The 16,855-nt window shown below is 30.7% G+C and overlaps 1 pseudogene; it reads left to right on the top strand.

Annotated features, from left to right (window-relative positions):
- Positions 1–13,273: 13,273 nt before the first annotated feature.
- LOC137839388 (uncharacterized) lies at positions 13,274–14,154 on the top strand (annotated as a pseudogene).
- Positions 14,155–16,855: the final 2,701 nt, after the last annotated feature.

Raw genomic sequence — 16,855 nt, 5'->3', positions numbered from 1 at the left:
TGTGTAGATAGTGTAGTTTTCTTAGGTTTCATAGTTAACCAAAGGGGGGTGCATGTTGACCCCGAGAAAATCAAAGCCATCCGAGAGTGGCCCACTCCACAAAATGTAAGTGTTGTAAGGAGTTTTCATGGGTTAGCTAGCTTATATAGAAGGTTTGTGACTAATTTTTCAAGCCTAGCTTCTCCTTTGAATGAACTTGTAAAAAAAGATGTTGCATTTTGTTGGAATGATAAGCATGAGCCAGCCTTCCAAAGGCTAAAAGCTCAACTCACCAATGCACCAATTTTATCTCTTCCAAATTTTTCCAAAACTTTTGAGATAGAATGTGATGCATCGGGAGTAGGCATAGGAGCGGTATTGTTGCAAGGTGGACACCCCATTTCCTATTTTAGTGAAAAACTCCATGGTGCCACCCTCAACTATCCCACCTATGACAAAGAGCTCTATGCTCTTGTGCGAGCCCTAAAGACTTGGGAACACTACCTTTTGTCCAAAGAATTTGTCATCCATAGTGATCACGAGTCTTTAAAATATTTAAAGGGCCAACACAAGCTCAACAAGAGACATGCTAAATGGATGGAGTTTTTTGAACAATTTCCTTATGTAATCAAATACACTCTTTTCAAAATTAGGTGCCCAAATTCTTGGATTTGATCACATAAGAGAGCTTTACCAAGAGGATCAAGAACTTTCATCCATCTATGCCCAATGTCAACATAGGGCGCAAGGAGGTTACTATGTGGCCGAGGGATATATTTTTAAAGAAGGAAAACTTTGCATTCCCCAAGGCACACATAGGAAGCTCCTTGTCAAGGAATCACATGAAGGAGGACTCATGGGCCATTTTGGAGTTGATAAGACTCTAGACATTTTGAAAGAAAAATTTTGTTGGCCACACATGAGAAAAGATGTCCAAAGACATTGTTCTAGATGCATATCATGTTTAAAAGCAAAGTCTAGAACAATGCCTCATGGACTCTACACTCCCTTGCCGATTGCAAATGCTCCTTGGGAAGACATTAGCATGGACTTCATTTTAGGACTCCCTAGGACTGCAAGAGGCCATGATTCTATCTTTGTGGTAGTGGACCGTTTTAGCAAAATGTCCCATTTTATTCCTTGCCACAAGGTAGATGATGCTCAAAATATTTCTAGACTCTTCTTTAGAGAAGTGGTGAGACTTCATGGTCTACCTAGAAGTATAGTATCCGATAGAGATCCCAAGTTCATAAGCCACTTTTGGAAAACTCTTTGGGGCAAACTTGGAACAAGACTACAATTTTCAACTTCTTGTCATCCTCAAACGGATGGCCAAACCGAAGTAGTCAATAGATCTCTTGGGACTATGCTTAGGGCTATCATGAAGGGAAACCATAAATCTTGGGATGAGTACCTTCCCCACATTGAGTTTGCTTACAATCGAGTAGTCCACAAGACTACTAATGCTTCTCCTTTTGAAGTAGTATATGGATTTAATCCTCTCACACCTATGGATTTTTTACCTCTTCCTAATCCACAAGAATTTGTGCATAAGGAAGGAGTAATCAAAGCCGATTTTGTGAAGAAAATGCATGAGAAGATTAAAATCCAAATACAACAACAAAATGAAAAGTATACCAAATATAACAATAAAGGGAAGAAAGAAATAATTTTTGAGGAAGGAGACTTAGTTTGGCTTCACCTTCGCAAAGACCGATTTCCAACTCAAAGGAAGTCCAAACTAAGTCCCCGAGGTGATGGACCCTTTCAAATCCACAAGAGAGTCAATAACAATGCATACAAATTGGACCTACCTCTTGAATATGGAGTGCATGATACTTTTAATGTAATTGATCTTTCTCCATTTGTAGGTACCAATGACGACGAGGACGAACTGGATTTTAGGACAAATCCTTTCCAAGGGGGAGGGGATGATGGAGGAGGGCCAAGCTCACCACCCTATGGAAGACAAGAGCCAAGTCTAGACCGTCTAGAGCCATGTGGGGAGCGTCTAGAGCCAAGTGGGGAGCGTCTAGCACAAGATGAAGGGCGACTACAAAAGGAGCGTCTAAGAGGAAGCCTAGACCGTTTAGGACCTATCACTAGGTCCATGGCCAAGCATCTCCACGCACATTTGGGGCAAGCAACGGATGGAAGGGAAAGGAACTTGTACATGCTCCATGAAGGCCCATTAGGGGTGGCTTAGTAGTTAGTGTAGTGTTAGAAAGCATAAACTTGTCTCCTTTTGATTTAACCTAGTTTGCTCACGTTTTCTAGAAGATTCTCCACTAGGAACGGCCATGTGCTCCATGTGCCATGTGCCTCACATTTCCATTTCATTTGGCTAGCTTTTCATCTTCTATTAGCTTAACATTTACGGCCTCCTTAGCCTATAAAAGGAGAAGCCCATCACTTGTATTTGCAAGATTAAATTGAGTAATGTTATGCTGCCCATTTTGTGTCATATTTGCTCCTTACCTAGTTTCTAGGTTTTAATCTTCCTTCACCATCTATCAAGGGGCTGGCCGAACCTCCCCTCTTTCCATACTCTTCATGCACCTTCAAGGTCACCACAACTCCTAGGAGGACCTTGCCCATTTCATCCATAAGCTTCCGCACCATATTACCAAACATCCAAGAAGAGCTCCTTGAGAATGCCATCAAAAACTGTGTTGCCCTAATCGTCTTGTGCACACAGTGGGTGCACAACGAAAAAAACTAGGGTTTGTGCTCTGTGTAAAACTGCGAGAATTAGGTCAAAACTCGGATCCCCCTTCAAACGTCCCAAGGTCCCTTTTTATACACCTCTCGCATTTAAAACGCGTTAAAGCGCATTGAAAGCGTATAAAAATATTCCTTGGAACGTTCGAAACTTAACTGAATTAACGCGTACCTTAGCGAACTTTTAGGAAAGCCTTGATGTTTTCAGTGCTTATTGCCACGTGTTCTTCTGACTTGATCGCGACTCTTTGTGGAGGGCCCTACAACGCCGTAACCCAACTTAGGGTTAATCCATCGTGCAAACCCTCCTTTCTTGAAGTGCATTTGGCGCAAAGGGGTGATTTTCTGGGTGCCAACTCATGCGCCCCAACTTCTAGTCACTCACCCTGGGAGTGTATCTACCTTCTTCTCGTACCACGCACATGGTTCGCCCCTGGGCATGGCCCTCTCATGGGTCGTATCTGTCCCAGGGGTCTCCCAGAGGTGGCGTGGGTACTTCACAAGTCAGGTTACTCCCCACTGGTTCTAGAACTTATGGCCTTGAAGCCACCTTCCTCCTTCCTTTGTTACTGTTCTGAACTGTCGAGGCCCGAAGCCTCCTTGTGATGTCTTAGCTTGGCGATGCCTTAACCTGGCGACACCTTCCTTAGGCGACGCCTCAGCGAGGTGACGCCTCCTACTGGCGATGCCTTAACTTGGTGATGCCTCAAGTGGTCAATCTGTTGACTTTCTTCCTTTGACCCCTCGAGGGGTCCCACCATACGTTGACTTTGACTTTTGGTCAACGCCTGGGGACGGGACGGTACAGTTATTTTTTTACCTTGAAACGTTTTGATGCATATATGTTTGTTTTTTTTTGTATCATTTTTCTAATTTGTAGTAATTTTTATGAGTACTATTTCATTCTATAAATATTTGTTATATTGTATTTGACTTTATTTTATATGACAAAAGGTGACTTCATAGTTCAATATGAATTTGCCTACAATTTGTTTCTAGAAGAAACACATTTTATTCATTTTACAAGAACTTTACTTGGTATAATGTAATGAATTATACTTTTAATTGCAGTAATTATTGTAGAGTATTTTTTACATGTTGAACTTAAAGAAGGAAGTTGGTGTTTAATACTTCATTTTTCATGTATATATCTTATGGAACATAGTATTAGAAAGAGTTTTATTTAATTTAAATTAGTTTAAATTATTGTAATGTATTGTAATTTACAAGTTATGGAAAAAAATTATTCTTTCATTTTTACATATAATTTGTGGGTCGTTAAGATTGTAAAATTGTTTAATTTTAATGTTGATTTTTTTGTATTATATTTAATTTAATTTAATTTCAATTCTTGAATCTCACTATTTTTATATTCCTCAACTTCACAATTTTTATATTTAGCCAGAGTTATTATAATTTTAAAGTACAATAAAAAAATAAGTTAAAATGTGGAGTAACATAAAAATAATGTTAAGAAGAATTAAAGTAGCCCAAGAAAGGACATTTGTATTATTTTCCAAGAAAAAAAGTTTGATAAAATAATATATAACACTTCGAGAACTTACAGTTCATCATTACTTTCACACTAACTACAAATTTCAAAGTTAAATTAAAAAGAAAACAAATATTAGTGCAAATTAAAAATAACTTAATAACACAATTTTCACAATAAACCATTAACAAATGATTAAGGAAGTTTCTGGGAAAGCACATAAAGTTGGGTTTGCTAATATTAGTGCAAATTCATTGTCCCTTTTATCATTTTCATCTTCTTCGACATTCATAAGCCAACTGATATATATTTGTTACAGTTTAGAAACAACCTTACTTGTAATATCCCTGCTCTATTCTTTGTCTCAGGCAACTTCTTTTTGTCCATTATACCAGATAACCAGATACCAGATCTACCAGATTGTTTACTCTATTTCGGCTTGATTCTGGGAGTGACAAGTGAAACGCTGTAGAACTTACACGTGTTACAAAACTCACCACGGGTGGTTTCTGTTTTTTCATTCTCACTTAATTCTTATTCTTATATTTCTCAATTCTTATTCTTAAGCTTTAAGACATAAAAATTGTTTCTCTTCTACTGTGAGTTGCAAATATAGAACTTGGTAACCATACGCACTGTAGAGTTGTCCATGGAACGGAAAAGGTAATTAAAGTTTGGATCTTTTTTCATTCCGACCATAAATATTAATTAAAGTTTCCATTTTTAAATTTTAGTTCATAGATTTAAGGTGCATGCATTGCATAAAAAAATGTTGTTATAATAATATTTCTCTATTCTTAAGCTTTAAGACATAAAAATTGTTTCTCTTCTACTGTGAGTTTCCAATATAGAACTTGGTAACCATACGCACTGCAGAGGTATCCATGGAATGGAAAAGGTAATTAAAGTTTGAATCTTTTTTCATTCTAGGCATAAATATTGATTAAAGTTTCCATTTTTAAATGTTTTTAGTTCACAGATTTAAGGTATATACATTTCATAAAAAAAGGTTATAATAATCATTTTATTTACCATCTTCTTCATTTATATTTTTTGTTGTTTGATTTATGTTTTAGTCAAATTAGGAACTACATAATGAGCATATATGAAAACGAAGTGTAAGTAAAAAGTCAAATTTTTTTCGCGGTATACATATATTACATGTTCTTGCAAGCTGTCTATTATTTCATATATTTCCAATGCAAGGATTATTTTTTTTTTTTTTGTTAAACAGAAAGCAAGCTGTTCTACAATTGTGTAAAAGAAAGTTAGCCAAAGTTTCCATTTTTTTGCTTATTAGGGTTGTCAGATCATGCTATCTTTTTTTAAATTGACGTACTTTATGTTTTTGTTTTTGGATAGTGCTTTGTTCTTTTGTGGTTTAAGAGATGATTGTTTCTAGATAAATGTCGGTCCAAATGTATTACTATATATTTACTCTCTATATATATATATATATATTACTATATTTACTATTTACTATATATATATATATATATATATATATATTATATATACAATCTGATAAGTATATTTCCTGCAGGTTTGCTCTTTCAAAAGTCAACCAACAATTCATTAATGACAATACTTAAAGTAGAACGTTGTTCTTTTGGACTGGAAGAGGAATTTGTTTTCACATCTTAAAAGTTAAGTTCCTCTTTTTCACAACAACTTCTAGACATGCATTGCATGAGCTTTCTTCATTGAACATTGATACTACCTAAATTTGTAATTGTTTTTATGGTTGTTATTATTTGATTTTTTAATTATGTTACATTTCAAAGTTTGTTTGATTATTATGCAAAATAAAGAAAAAGGGTACAAGTGCTATCCCTTTTGAAAGGTAAATTTTTTATTGAACATTTTTAAGTATTAAATATCATTATTATATAATTATATATAATGAAATATCATTATTATTATATAAAAATATTACACCTTTTTATTTGTTAAATAATTTAATATTTAATTAATAACTGCATTATGTCAAAGTAATAACATATAAGGAAGTCTCGTTCTTCACCATGTACCGTAAAAATTGGCGCCAAAACAAAGATAACGTGAACAATATATTGTACACACTTAGTCCTCAAAACAGTACATACTTTTATCGCTGAAAATATTTGTTCTTACTACAATACTCCCTGAAGTTCAGTCATTCAACTTTCAATAGTTATGGAGCAACTCAAGCAAAATATTAATAGAAGAAATAGGATTATTAGCCTTTCTCAAACAAATTCTAATGTATCAGGTACAACTACTACAACTTATATTTAGATTTTTAAGTGTCATATATACATAGACATAGATATATATATATATATATATATATATATATAAATTAGGTTTAGAAAACAAGTTAATAGTCAATTATGATGTAAGAATGAATGAACTCTCAACACAATTTATGGTAAAAATATATAAAAAAAAAATAGATGGTATGTTATAGTTTTTAATAGATTTAATGTCTGTGTATAATTTAACCTATTGTTTTACATGGATTTTATTTTCCAGAGAATCAAAATCCAAACACAACATGCATATTTGAATCCAGCAATGGTAAACATAACTTTAAGTCCATTCTTTATTTCAAAGTATTGTATCTTATTTATGTATGATTTTCTTTGTAATTTCTTTTTTTTAGTTCTCACGGCTAATAATGGAAAATATGGCAGAAGAAAAAAGAAAAAATATATTGTATGAACAGCGCAGCAGAAAAGTCAAAACAATAGGTAGTGAAATATAATTAGTTTTTTTTATTTTTAATAATACTACATGTCAAAATTTATCCATGTATTTTTATTTTGAAAACATGTTAATCCAAATGGACTACACTTAACTCATATAATTCTATCAACTTAATTTTAATGGTATGTAATTCTTTTATTATATATTTAAAAATTAGGCTCATAAAAGAAGTTAATAGTCAGTTATGATATAAGAGTGAATGAACTTTACAAAAGAAGTTAATGGTCAGTTATGATGTAATTCAAAGTATTGTATCTTAATTATATATGATTTTCTTTGTAATTTTTTTTTTTTAGTTCTCGATGCTGATAATGGAAAATATGGCAAAACAAAAAGAAGAAATATATTGTATTAACTGTGCAGGAAAAAAAAGTCAAAACAACAGGTAGTGAAACCTAATTACCTTTTTTTATGTATCTTTATATTTATATTTATATTTCAAATAGAATTAAAATTATTTTTCAATTGATATTGAATGTGTAAAACAAATTCAAATTATTTTTCAATTGATATCGAATGTGTAAAACAAATACATCGTAATTTGTCATTCGTGTACCTTATCTTATCACTCATTCGTACTTTTTGTTGTAGGTGAAAGTACTCCTAACTCATGTCACGATTTTGGTTCTTCGGCATCAGGACTATGATAACAAATATCCTTGTTTATGAGAAGCTTACTCTCAGCAATCAATTAATGCATTCAACAACCAAAGTATTGTCATCAATGGGTACAGTTAGTAATGGAGAACTGCTTCAAGGTTAGTTAAGGACGTATTATTAATTATATTGATTGCAATTTACACTAATACTACATCAATAAACATTTTAATTTATATATATATATATATATATATATTAATTTTGTGGAAACATTTTTTTTTGTTTATATTAATCAGGTGTTGTCAAATATGCAAGGTCAGAGAGGAAAAACTTCATTTATGATCAACGCAAAAAGGTTTACCAAAGAAGAGGTAGTACCAATGACATTTTATTTCATTTAACTCTCACAGCATGTCATTCAATGAAATTTCTAATTATAGTTTTAAAGTCAACTGTTGTGACTTCTTTTTTAGGTCAAACTACTGTGAACTCAAGTAAGCAATTTTGGTGTCAAACTTCTCGAAATACAGGCATAAATGATTATGTCTCTGTAAACCTGACACTTGACAATGAATTCAACACCATGCATTCAAGTACAAAAGTATTGTCATCAATGGGTACAGTTAGTAATGAAGAAATTGGACTTACAGAGCAAGTTCATGGTTAGTTCTTAATGGATCATTCACATGGTTTGATAACAATTATAGTATTATTACAAAGATACAAACATTTTAGATTTATTAATTATAGTACTAATTTATGTTTTACTAAAAATTCTACCTTAACCAGCTAAAATCATTAAGTAGTACTAATTATCATATATATATATATATATATATATGGTTCAAACACAATGAAATGTTAAAGTTCTTTAAATCATTGTTGAAAGATTAACTTTACTGTAAAAGAATTTATAAGTTCTTATATAGTCATTGTTAATTAATTTATCTTATTGTATCACTCATTTAAACTTTTTGTTGTAGGTCAAAGTACTCTTAAATCAAGTCAAGATTTTGGTTCTCATACATCTGAAATTACATGCTCAAATCTCTCTTTCTCTCATAACCTTACTCCTAACAATGACTTAAACATGATGCATTCAATTACCAAAGCATTGACATCAATGCAAACAAATACTCATTGAGACATTAGCCTCACTGAACGTCCTCATGGTTAGTTTACAATCCATTATTCGTTATAGTTGATTATAATATATAGCAATAGTACATGAATATACATCTGAATTTTATATTTGTATTATTTTTTTGGAAACTATTTTTTTTTTGTATTTGTTTACAATATATAGCAATAGCACATCTAAATTTTATTTCTGTATTATTTTTTTTGGAAATTATTTTTTGTGTTTGTATTTGTGCACATTTTGGGAAAGATGCAAAAGGTTGATCAAGCTAGAGGTAGTAGAAATATAAACTGAAACATTACTCATTTTCGTACATTTATTCCTTCAATAATTCATCATTCAAATGAAAATTCATTCAATGAAAGAGACAATTTTTTAAACAAAATCATTGGGTTTCTCAATCAGTGACCCCTAACAATCATTTGAATGTGATGGATACAACTTGGCAATCATTGTCAGGTTTACAAACAATCTGTACTGCACAAGAACTTCTTACACCTAAATTTCAAGGTTAGTTTTGGAAACCAATGTAAATTCTTTTTCCTTATTCTTTTATGACATGTAAATTTCAAAATCATATTTCTTTTTATTGCTTAACAAATGTTTTACTACTACTTAATTGCTAGTTTTGAACATATTTTGTCCAGGTAATTCAGTTGCTGGGAGTGTAGGGTATGTAGTTAGTAACACACTAAACTTACATTACAAGTCTGGTACATACAATGTTCAAATCCTTGAATCAGTGACTCAGAGATTGAATTTTGACGAAGATGTGCAAAATGAAGAAAATAATGGTACTAAAAATGGTTAATTTATAATTTAAATTTTTATTTTTTGTTTCAGATGACACCACAAAAGTTTATAGTTCTGAATTATATTCAAAAGCTGAAAATGAAGGTGCATATCTTTAACTCTAACTTCTTCACTTCTTCATGCAAACTAAATGCATTTATCTCAGCAAAGTAATATATCACCTTTCTTAATTTTTGAAAATAGATATTGTTGAATTTGGACAACCTACTATTCAATGTGAATATTGTTTGGGTGAGGTGTGGTATGAAGAAAGATCTCATAAATCTAAGACTTATGTTAACGTTGATTTTTCTATTTGTTGTCAAAAGGGAAAAGTACAACTCTCTTTCCTACAAGAACCTCCTAAATTGTTGTTATAGTTATTAAATGGGCAAGATAGTCGAAGAGAACACTATCTACAAAATATTAGAAGTTACAATAGTATGTTTTCATTTACTTCAATTGGAGGGAATGTTCAGTCTTCGATAAATGATGGATATGGACCTCCTCAATTTATTCTGCATGGACAAAACTATCATAAGATTGGAAGCTAGCTCTCTGATAGTGGATCATCTCCTAAGTTTGCACAACTTTACATATATGACACTCAAAATGAAGTGTCAAATAGATTATCTCACTTTGGGTATGTGGTATATTCAGTTACTTTATTGAGTTACTTTATATTAACTGAATTAATTCAAAGATTTTTTTAATGATATATTTTTAAAAATTGCATGTAGGTTGAAATTGAAACAGGTGAAGTTTGACAAATCCTTGATTGAAGATCTTACCAAGATGATTGATGACAACAATGTTTTGGCAAAAATTTTAGAAGGGTAAGAGATTATGTACATAAAGATGTAAATTCAGATTTTGCATTTAGGTTATTTAGACATCGATGCAAAGATCCAAGAGTGTACAATACCCCTACAACAAATGAAATAGCAGCATTAATTGTGAATGATATGAGCAACATGGATGTAGGACGAGATATCATAGTGAAAAAAAGTTCAGGACAATTGTTTAGACTCCATGAAACACATACAACCTTTATTCCATTACAATATCCATTAATATTCCCCTTTGAAGAGGATGTCTATCAAGAACAGATTCCAATACAGAATTCAGGAAGTAAGAGCAGAGAACGTAAAAGAAGTTGTATTTCATTAAGAGAATTTATTGCATTTAGAATTCAATAAAGAAATGTGGAGTTTGGGAATATAGTCCATTCACGTTGATTGTTTCAATAGTTTTTGGTTGATGCATATACAATGGTTGAAGCTCAAAGATTGTCGTTCATAAGGCTAAATCAAAAAACAATACGTTGTAATATTTTACAAGCTGTACAAGAAGTAATGAATCGAGGAGAAACAAATTCTTCTGCAATTGAAAAGCGTATAGTTTTACCTGCATCTCTTACAAGAGGAATGAGGTATATGTTCAACAATTGCCAAGATGTTATGGCCTTTACAAAACATTTGGATATCCTGATTTATTTATCACTATTACTTGCAATGTAAACTGGTCTGAAATACATGACTTTGTTACTTCAAAAGGATTAACTGCTACTGATAGGCCAAACATTGTTTGTAAAGTATTCAAGATGAAATTAGATCAAATGATGATTGACTTAAAAAAATATGACTATTTTGGCAAAGTTAATGCAGGTAATCCACATTAACCCATATTTAACACTTTCTTTGCTATATTATTATGTATTACATTTGAAGAATTTTTCATATTGTTATAGGTATGTACACTGTGGAACTTCAAAAAAGGGGTTTACCTCATGCCCACATATTATTGTGGTTGGATGGAGAGGAAAAGTTAAGAACTCCAACCAATATTGATGGAGTCATTTCTGCAGAATTATCGAATGCAAATTTATATCCTAAATTGTCAAAGGCAGTTGCAACCTACATGATACATGGCCCATGCGGGGTAACTCGAATAAGCTCACCTTGCATGATTAACAGTAGATGTTCGAAATTTTAACCCAATAAATTTAAACTGTTGACTACGACTGATGAGGATGGATATCCATATTACAAACGTCAAGATAATGGAACATTCATTCTTAAAAATGGAATTAAGTTGGACAATAGAAATGTTGTGTCATATAGCCCATTGCTACTACTGAGGTACCAAGCCCATGTTAACACATAATATTGCAACAAATCTAATTCAATCAAGTATTTTTTTTAAATATGTGAACAAAGGTCCAGATAAAGCCAATTTGAAAATTACTACTACTCATAAAGAGACTATAGAGACACTAGTTATTGATGAAATTAAACAGTATTATGATTGTAGATACATATCCCCATGTGAAGCTGTGTGGAGAATATTTGCCTTTGATATTCATCATAGATGGCCTCCAGTTCAACGATTGACTTCTCATCTATTGTAAGAGCAATCGATTCTCTTTAAGACAATGAAGACATTGATGAAATATTCAACTTCAATGAACATAAAAGAACAATGTTTTTAGCTAGGTTTGAAGCTAACAAAATTTATCCACTGGGAAAAAATTTGACTTATTGTGAATACCCTAGACATTTTGTTTGGGTGGCAGACAAAAGAGAGTGGAAGCCAAGGAAAATTGGTGTTAGTATTGGAAGGTTAACATATATTCCTCCAGGGTCAGGGGAATTATATTATCTGAGGTTATTGTTGAATTATCAAAAGGGTTATTGTAACTATGATAGCATCAAGACTGTTAATGGTTTCATTCACCAAACATATAAAGAGGCATGTTATGCAATGGGGTCATTGGCAAATGATAAAGAGTTATTGATGCCATTATAGAGTCCAGTGACCTTGCTTCAAGAATTCAGTTAAGAAGACTGTTTGTTACTCTTTTATTGGTGAATATTATGTCTAGACCAGATGAAGTGTGGAACAAAACATGGAAGTTGTTATCAGATGACATTTTATACCAAAAAAGAATAGAGTTTGCCCTACCAGGTATAAATTTTTTATTTCTTGAAAATTTATAATTTATAATTACTGTATGACATAATTTCTTTCCTAGGTCTTAGAATTGAAGATGCTCAAATACAAAACCTTTGTCTTCTACAAGTAGAAGACTTATTAATTTCAAATGGTAAGTCTTTGAAAGACTTTCTAAGTCTGCCACAACCTATTCATTCAGATTATTTTATATATCAAAATAGATTCATTATTGATGAATTGAATTATGACAAAATAGAAATGTCTGAAATGCATTGTTCTCTTTTTCAATCTCTTACTCCAGAGCAAGTGAAAGTCTATGAGAATATAATGACAGCAGTCCTATCAGAAATTGGTGGTTTTTTTTTCTTATATGGTTATGGAGGAACCAGAAAAACTTTCATGTGGAAAACTTTTTCCACTGAGATTAGATCAAAAGAGTTGATTGTGTTTAATGTAAGCGGTATAGCTTCTTTGTTACTTCCAAGAGGAAAAACAGCTCATTCTACCTTTTGCATTCCTTTGTTAATAAATGAAGAGTCAACCTACAATATACCTCAAGGAAGTCCTAGGGCCAAATTGTTGATCGAAACTAAATTAATTATATGGGATGAAGCCTCAATGATTAATATGTTATGTTTTGAAGCCCTGGATAGAACTTTAAGGATGTCATGAGAATTGAAAGTGAAAAAAATGCTTTTAAACCTTTTGGTGGTAAAGTCATTGTATTTAGAGGAGACTTTCGACAGATATTCCCTGTTGTAAAAAAATGGATCTAGATATGACATTGTGAAGGCAACATTAAATTACTTGAAGTTATAAACAAAGTCCTAAAACTTACAGAGAATATGAGATCAAAGAGTCATACACCAATGCAGAGTCAAACAGAAATAAAAGAGTTTGTTGATTGGATACTTCACATTGGAGATGAAAATATGGAGTTAAATGAGTTGGGACAAGGAAGTATTGAAATACCGGAAGACATTTTAATTTTAGATGTTGAACAACCTTTACTGCAGTTGGTTGACTTTGTTTATCCCTCCTACATAAACAATATGACATGTGATGGTTCTTTTGATGATGGTGCAATATTATGTCCTACTACAGAATGTGTGGATCAAGTGAATGAGTTCATTTTATCATTAATACCAGGATACGAAGTTACTTATTTAAGTTCAGACAGTCCTTGCGAATCTGAAGAACAAGAAAATGCTCAAGCTGAGTGGTTTACAATTGAATTTTTGAATGATATCAAATGCTCTGGAATTCCCAATCACTGTGTTAAATTAAAAGTTGGAGTTTCAATAATGCTTATAAGAAATAGTGATCAAGCCAATGGACTTTGCAATGGAACAAGATTACAGGTAACTCACTTGGGAAGAATGTTATTGGTGCCAAACTTATTACTGGGAAAAATATTGGTGATCAAATATTGATTCTGAGAATGAACTGGACTCCTTCCGAAACAGGTTTGTCATTTAAGTTACAAAGAAGACAATTTCTAATATCTTTGTGCTTTGCCATGACAATAAATAAAAGCCAAGGTTAAACGCTCAATAAAGTTGGTTTATATCTACCACGTTCAATATTTACACACGAACAGTTATATGTTGCTCTTTCCATAGTAAAATCTAGGAAAGGGTTGAAGATATTGATTTTGGATGATAATGATAATCCCACTAATTTAACTACTAATGTGGTTTACAGAGAAATATTCGAAAATGTTTGAAGTATATTCTTACAGTCTTACATATGAGGTATGAAAATTATTTAATTAATTGAAAAATATTCTTATTTCTTATTTCTTTTTTTGTAATATATGAACACAAATTTAAGAACTAATATACATTGTCTGTAACAGGTTTGACCATTGATTTTGTGTGACACAAAAGTCTGTACGAATCTTATTTTATCGGAAAATATTTTGATGGTCATCTTGAAAGTATGGTACGTATTCTTTATCAATTGTAGAATGTGGTAGATCCAATTCTGAAATACCTTTGTCATAGTTTTTTAATTTCATTTCATGTTTTAAAGGAATTTCTTATCAGAAGAAACAGTTGTGTACTATTAAAGTTCATACATGATGGTTCTCTGAAGCACTTGATGAGATATTGCTTACTTAAATTATTAATTTACATAATTTATTCTTACTATTACAAAATTCGTGTATCAAATTTTGTACTTAATATCCTAGGATTGTTAATAAATTGTCAAATCAGGCTCTTAAAAGGCAATGTGAAACTGTTGATTTATGGAGTGAAATTCTATTAAGGGCTATAGACTGGATGATCATATCTCATTGAAGATATTAAGGACAAATATCAAGATTGAAAAGAAAGTAATTTTAATGATGAATTTTAATGTATTATTAGCACTACTTGGACAATTTTAGAGTCTATTTGTTACTTTGTACATATTATTTAATTTCTATTGAGAACATATTTTGATGTATTAGTAAAATTACTCTTTAAAATTTCTTTGTGTAATGTTTTGGTTTCATCACAGGATACAATGTTTCAGGTATGCTTAATATTGGAGTTAAAACAATTTCTTAGACTTCATTAATTTATATTATATATATATATATATATATTATGTTATTTTAATTAGTTTTTTTTATTTATAATTGATATAATAATTTTTTTTCTGAATATTTTAGGTAAGTTGTTTGTTTTAAGAAACTTTACATGTACGCCAATTACTTTATACTTATTCTTCAAATCACATGTACTAATTTGTATAATTATTTGTCAAACAATTGTTTTAGGAATGTAAAATTATTTTGTTTCCTAAAAGTCTATTATTCATCATTTTTTCATCCAACTTTTATAAAATTATTTTCTCTTATTGTCATCGTTTTTGTGTACATTTTAACAGTTTGTTTTATTAGTAATAGCAATGTGTTTTCTTAATTTTTAGTTGTATCTAATTAAAGTTGGCTATTTTACTGTCTTATTAGCACTATTTGGATAGTTTTAGTTTCTATTCGTTACTATGTACGTATTATTTAATTTCTATTGAAAACATATTTTGATTTATTAGTAAAATTATTCTTTAGAAAAATTTTGTGTAATGTGTTGGTTTCATCAGTCGACACAATGTTTTAGGTATGCTTAATATTGAAGTTAAAACAATTTGTTACACCTTTATATATATATATATATATATATATATATATATATATATATATATTATTATTATGTTACTTTAATCAGTTTTTTACTTATAACTGATATAATAATATAATAAATTATTTTTCTGAATATTTTAGGTAAGATTGTTTGTCTTAAGAAACTTTACAGGTATGTCAATTACCTTATACTTATTCTTCAAATCACATGTACTAAATTATATAACGAATTGTTATTTAAATGGTTGAAAATTGAATATAATATTGTTACGACAAAAACAACCTTAGTTGCTCACATCTCATCTTTAATTATTGTTTTGTCATGGTCATCATTTTTATCTACATATTAAGTATATTAAGTATTCTTTTGTAGTACTTATATTTTTTTATTCTTATTTAAATGGTTAGAATTTTAATTTAATATAAAATATGATATTCTTAGGCCCAAAATAAGCAATTAGAGCATAACTTGTTTTGTTTAATTATTATTATTGTTTCTTATATGTTATGTCTTACAATTATTTGTTAACTGTTTTTATACCTTATAACTCATACCTTAAATGCAATATATACGTTACTCTGCTGAGTATATATCAACATTATGCTCAACAAAACAAGATAGAAGCTAGATCATTTAATATTTTCAAGGTTTTTGTTTATTGATACATGGGTGCACTAAATAGGTGCCAGAATAATTAACTCAATAATTTGTTTTATTCTTTTTGAGATAGAGTATGGCCTTTCTGATTTCCTTATACACTTTTTTCAAAATTTACTTTACTCTTCCTATGCAGAGTTAGTGCAGCAGGTAATCATTTTATCCCAATATTAATAGTGTCAATAACTTTTAGGATTCACAAAATATTTTTTTTTACATAATAGAAATTTATTTATTTTTTAACATTATTTAAATTTTAACCTTTGGATTTAAATCCTTATTATTATTATTATTAATGTAAAATAATTATATGTTGTATGTAATGTTTTTTTTTTCTGGGGCGAGGTCTTTATCATTTTATTTGATTTGATTTTTTTTATGTTATATTTCTCATTATCAAACTTTTTAAAAATTGACAAATTCATTATTCCAAAACATTTATTAAATAAAACAAATAAATAAATATATAAAGGCCTTATTTATTGATATATGCATGCTTTCCATATATCTCAAAGCAAATCAACTCAGAAATTTACAGATATTGTGACCTACTTGATTTGTACTTTTTTAGATTCACTCTGTCGTACTTGATTTTTTTTTTTTCAGATACACGTGGCTAATGTAGTTTCTCTCACACAG

This window comes from Phaseolus vulgaris, chromosome 3 (assembly GCF_000499845.2).
Source record: "Phaseolus vulgaris cultivar G19833 chromosome 3, P. vulgaris v2.0, whole genome shotgun sequence".
Taxonomy (NCBI): domain Eukaryota; kingdom Viridiplantae; phylum Streptophyta; class Magnoliopsida; order Fabales; family Fabaceae; genus Phaseolus; species Phaseolus vulgaris.
This window is presented reverse-complemented; position numbering and strand designations above follow the sequence as displayed.